Raw genomic sequence first — 6,000 nt, 5'->3', positions numbered from 1 at the left:
GTAAATTATCAATAGTTTTCACCTTCACCTCTTGCGATACACTTATCAAGTAAATAGCTAGAATGATTCGTCGGTCCTCATCAGTATGCCATAGGTGAGACATCTGAGAAATGATCCAGCTGTTATAGATGTATTTACATGATGGTAAATGTACACCAAGCTCCATCTGTGCAGGTCAATGCTTTTCACCATCGAGGCCATTCATTATAGCCGTATTGACAGAATGGAGAAGGAATAAAGCGGAGAAGCTTTACATAAAAATATGGTAAAGAGATGGGCCTAAAAGAAGCAATCCTTCCAAAACAGTTAAACGTCCTTTAAACATGGGAAAAGCCAATATTATTCTAGGTAGGATACTTGAGCCGGCCTTTGAACATGAAAAAAACTTGTGACGCATTTAAAATCGCTAAAAAAGGCTAATTTTGCTCTTGATTTTACATTATTTACAGTTAAAGACTTGAGTACACATAAATATGAAGGTTAATCAATTGCTAGAAATGGATTAACGTGATGCTAAACAATTTTTCACTTGCTGCTGCAAGTTAGTATGTAGTAAATAAACTTGGACAAATTGTTTATCTGATAGCTACGAAGGGTAAGTAATATTTAAAGTGAAAGTAAATTCTCCAATGGTCTTCTTCCTGGTTTTTCAGTATTTATAAACCCAAACCCATCCAATATTAATACTCAACTCATTATAAATGGTTTAACGAGCGTGTTTTTTTGCCATAAGACATGTATCAAAATTATAGATTTAGCGGCTCAAAATGAGGTAATCCTTGCAGCCATACCATTCAAGCATTGCAGCCTTTGAATATGATATGACTTAATCCTTGAATACTACTACTACTACTACTTCTCGCTTCAAGTTTAATATGCATCTGTTTCAAATGGTATACATGGATTTAAAGCATGTGACATTTATCTACACAATCTTCATGTAGTTCTATCTTTGATGAGAGTGCTAAAGTTTAATTATTCGCCTTCAGCTTAAGACAACATATCGAAGGATGTCCTTCAAGAGGACTCCAAACTTCTTCGATAGACCAAAATAACGAACTTCTCGACAACATATTAACCTAATCAATGTTATAGTCTTTCCAATCTCAAATGAAGAACCAATAGGTTGGCAGTATGTACCAGGTTCGGTTGCTGACGCAGCAACTCGGTACTGAAATATTTGAAAAAATATGGAAATATTTATTTAGCCATACTCATACCTGGTCTGGTCGAACTAAACGTGGAGGGAGGTGGTAGAAACGTATACGCCTATTTAAAGAACGCGCACGCGGGCAAACTGCATACACAGACAGCCGAACTGAGTGACTTGGAAATAAATCTCAGCTGTTGACAAGTGGTTGACAAATTGTCTAGCAGTGCAGTGCAGCAATGCGGAATTTGGTGTGATTCAGGTGATATTAATTTATTGTAGGCATCTTCTATTAATCATTCATATTACAATTGCGAAAGGGAGAAATAAGAGGAATATTTTGTTTATTACTATTATTACAACATGGCATTTTCGAGACCTTTTGAAACGGAACAAAACGAAATTTACCATCAATATAATAAAAATGTTTGAGGACATAAATAATTAAAATATGTTGTTGGCCAAATGAATATATAATAGAAATTTTCTACATATTAAATACAAATTATTATAATTTTTTACTTTTAGCTGAAACATTTTTTCTGGACGCCTATGAAGCTCATTAAATTTTATTCCTAGACGTTTTTATACATGTTCAACTGACTTCGGAAAAATTATACAAATAGTGGTACTTCAACAATGGTATTGGAAGTGTGATTGATGCGGGCTTAGCATTTTTAAATAACAAAGTTAGTAGAAAAGAAAGAAGCTAAGATACAAAAGAAGGAAGAAAAGGGAAATTCAAGGAAAGAAACGAAAAACAAATAGGCAAAAAAAGTTAGTAAAACTCTAAAATGACTAGTAAGAAAAGGACGATGTGATATCTTCTAGTTCCTATCTTTTAGTTCCTCGGTTTTTTCATCGTCTGCCGAGGTTTTGTGATAGATGCACCCAGGATAAGAACACTTATAACGACTGTAGAAGAATGAATAGATAGGACTTTGCACCCTATGGTGTAAAGCACCTTATTTTAAAAAAATATGTATATTTTTAATTTGTTAATATTTTCAAGTTATTCAGTATGTCATTTTGTATAACTGATATGTTAGTCTGTATTCTTTGTTTTAAAAACATTTGAACCGCTTTAGGTTTTAGGTTTTTTAACATATACATTTCTCAAAATGTAGATGTATGTATTTCACCATTTTACTCTAGCATTTTAGTGTTTACTTGCCTTTTATTATTACAGCTAACACAACACATGCACCTCTCTTCAGCATTTCAGTATTTCATGAAAAATCATCGCCTCTTTTGACACACAGTTTCCTTCCACCTTAAATTTCATTCCACCAAACAGACCGGTGAGTAATGATTTATGTGTGAAACAACCGCACAGCTGGCGTGTAGCACAAATCGAATGAGACGTCGGGAATATGAATAATGCACAATATGAAATTGTCATCTCGGCGTGATAAGGGCTTTGGATTTACAATATATCATCCCGAGTTCTCTCCCGGCTATTAATTTGAAATTTGGTCGAGGCACAACCACGGATTCCAGAGCGGAATTTGTTTATAGGATTGTCAGTTAATGCGGTGGTTTACAGAATTCAATGGCTTCGTTCTGTACATTATTTGTTGGTTTTATTTGGGATGTTTTACCGGTTGTTCCCCAGGGAACAATGTTGTAAAACAGTCGGCGTTGGTGGATGGGCATCTTAAGTGTACTTTTACGATTCACTCAAATCCACGAATCGGGTTTTATTGGGCGGTATTTTATAAAATTAACTTTCATGAAATGTGTAGGGGTTGCATAATATAAATTAAAGACTTTTATTCCGCCGGTTCTTTGATTAAGTGCTTTTATTACTCCCATATTAAATGCTACTTAAAAAATGCTACCATGTTTTAATGTTTCAGTTTAAAATTTAAAAAAATAAATACATATTTGACAGTTGTCACTGACTTCTGTTCTCTATCTGCCTATATTTCTTTCTAAAAATAGTGCCATAAATATATTTCCGCACCGAATCCGCACCGTGTCCGCACCGAACCCGCTCCGTAGTACGGCGGTGAATTGTGCCGTGTAATTATATGGCGTAGTCTTAACATTCCCGCACCGCGCCCGGGCGCCGACACCGATCCGCGTCCGCACCGTGCGGGAGTAGTTTCGTTTTAATTTTTGACGGAGACGGTGCGGTCCCGGGCTAGACGATCGAGGTGATAATCTTTTTGTGTAATCTAATGTTGTCTGAATATTTTTATCATGTGTGCTTATTTTATTCGTTTTATCAAAATAGAAAATAAAAATGTTTTACTCCGAGAGCTATTTGCCCCTACCGGCATTGAATTATACTCGCAACATCTAGTGCAACAGCTAGGATAGTTTGTCAGTTTAGCCACCAGGCACAGACCGGTTTCGGACTTATTAGTCCTCATCAGTGTGTCATAGGTGCGACAACCGACAAATGACTCAGCTGTTGTTCGTCGTATCATCACGAAGAGGAAGTACATTGTAAGCGGGAGCCAATGGCTCCATCTGTCGTGCAGACTCCCAACTGTGCCATTCAAATGGCTACAGTAGGAAGCGAACTGCTAACTGCAGGTACTTTGTTGCACGACTGCCACCAACAGAGGGCGTAACACAATGTTTGACTTATCAGTGCTGCGAGAAACAACTACTCCGAGAGCTATTTGCCCCTACCGGCATTGAATTATACTCGCAACACCTAGTGCAACAGCTAGGATCGTTTGTCAGTTTACCCACCAGGCACAGGCCGGTTTCGGACTTATTAGTCCTCATCAGTGTGTCATAGGTGCGACAACCGACAGAGTATAATTCAATGCCGGTAGGGGCAAATAGCTCTCCTGAGGCGTTATTAGCCCCCAAAATGGGGCCCTAAATTTCGAAAAAAATTAATATCTAACACTTTACCGTAGAAGAACCAAATTTGGTACATGATTTAGATTTATTACTGGTTTTCCTTGACTATGATTTAAAGTTAATTGAAGCACTACAAGGTGTTCATCGAGGATGATTCACCCCTAAAATTGTACTGAACTTTTTTTCATTGACTGAATTGAAAAATAGTAATGTTAATTCACAGCAGAATTTTATGTTAATATTTTTTTTTACTCTTGTTAAATTTTAAAAAACTTTATGGTTTTCAAGAAAAACCGTATTAACTGACAATCAAAAAGTCAGTAGTAGGCTTTATCTTTCAAAGACGATTGGCCAAATAAATTTTACTTCACTTGTTTCCTAATTCTACAAAAAGAAAACAAGTAAGTACCTAGGTAGTTTTTAAATATTTTGTATTAAGTAAGAAACACAAATAAGTAATAAAAATAATAACTGATATTTTTTCAGCAACAATCAGAGGCAATTGCTGAAATAAAATAATTTTATTACTAACTGACAAGTTTGAAAAATAAATTCATTGCCTACTTATCCATTATTTTCTCATAAACACTGTTAAAATCTTGTTTCAGTTAATACGGTTTTTCTTGAAAACCATAAAGTTTTTTAAAATTTAACAAAAGTATAAAAATTCTTTAAATTACATTCTGCTGTGTATTAATATTATTATTTTTCAATTCGGTCAATGAAAAAAAAGTTTGGTACAATTTCAGGGGCGACTCATCCCCAATGAACACCTTGTGGTGCTTCAATTAACTTTAAATCATAGTGCTACGCTTGGTTATACTTTTTTTTTTGTTTAAACAACTATTTGTACAAAATATATACACATATGTGAAAAAGGGGAAAAAGAATAAATAAGAAAAACGTAGAGGTAGTTTGGAAGCGTAAATGCGTAACAAACGTGTCGACAAATCACTCAGCCTGAAGGGTGTAGGTTCAGTAAAATATTTTAAATACAGATATCAAAATCTAGGGCGCCACTAGCAATAAAACGCAACCCTGCTAGGAGGTTCCCAGATTGATCGGTTTTCCAAACTACGACTCTTTTTTTAGCAATTAAAGTTAAAGTGTTAAAGTAAAGTGACGGTAAACAACAAAAAAAAAATTAAATACCACGTGAAAATCTTAGAATAGAAGAATTTTTATTAAAAGAAAGAAATAGATAATTTAAATCAATATGTATGTGGACAGATATTGTTATATTTACGGCTACTCTTAGAATTTCAGGCGTGCCAATCGTGATCACGTAAGGCGTACAATCAAATATTCTAATCACATAAATATATATCACTTAATTCGAGAATTGGCGTAAAAAAATATAAATATAAATGCACATAAATATCGCCAATATTTGAAATACAGACCAACAATCTTACATCTGACATAGTAAATGTCATAAAAATAAGGAAATGGATATTTAAACACATTAAAAAAACTATAATAATATATGTTGTACTCAATTGCATAGATGTTAAAAAAAACTTAGCAATTAAATTTTCGAATATGCACCAATAGACTTTCCGTAGCAAACTTGTTAATCAAAGTCACAATATAAAAAAAAATAACGGAAAATCTGACCTTTTGCAATGGCAATTGCTGATCTTACAATATTCCTGGAGAAGAGAATGCTTCTTTCCTAGTTGGATCCACTTTTCCTTATATAAGCGACGTCAACCAAATCGGAGGATAACAATCCGACATTGAACAACAAGCCCCAAATGCGAGACAGCCAGTATAAAGGTGGAAGAATAGGTTCNTCTGATAAAATTCATAGAAATTATTTGTGCAAAATTAACAGAATAAATTTAGTTATCAATCAAATCATAAAAAAAAAGAAAACACTAATAAAATTATAAGTTAATTTTAAATCCCGAATACTAAAACCATTTTTTATCTTTGAATTACCATTTAAATTACATTGAGTGATATCCTGTGAGAAAAGCTAGCCTGGTAAGTGATCAATTATATTTCATGAATTAATAGAAAAA

This window comes from Anoplophora glabripennis, unplaced genomic scaffold, assembly GCF_000390285.2.
Source record: "Anoplophora glabripennis isolate ALB-LARVAE unplaced genomic scaffold, Agla_2.0 scaffold61, whole genome shotgun sequence".
Taxonomy (NCBI): domain Eukaryota; kingdom Metazoa; phylum Arthropoda; class Insecta; order Coleoptera; family Cerambycidae; genus Anoplophora; species Anoplophora glabripennis.
Note: the sequence above shows the minus strand (reverse complement) of the source record.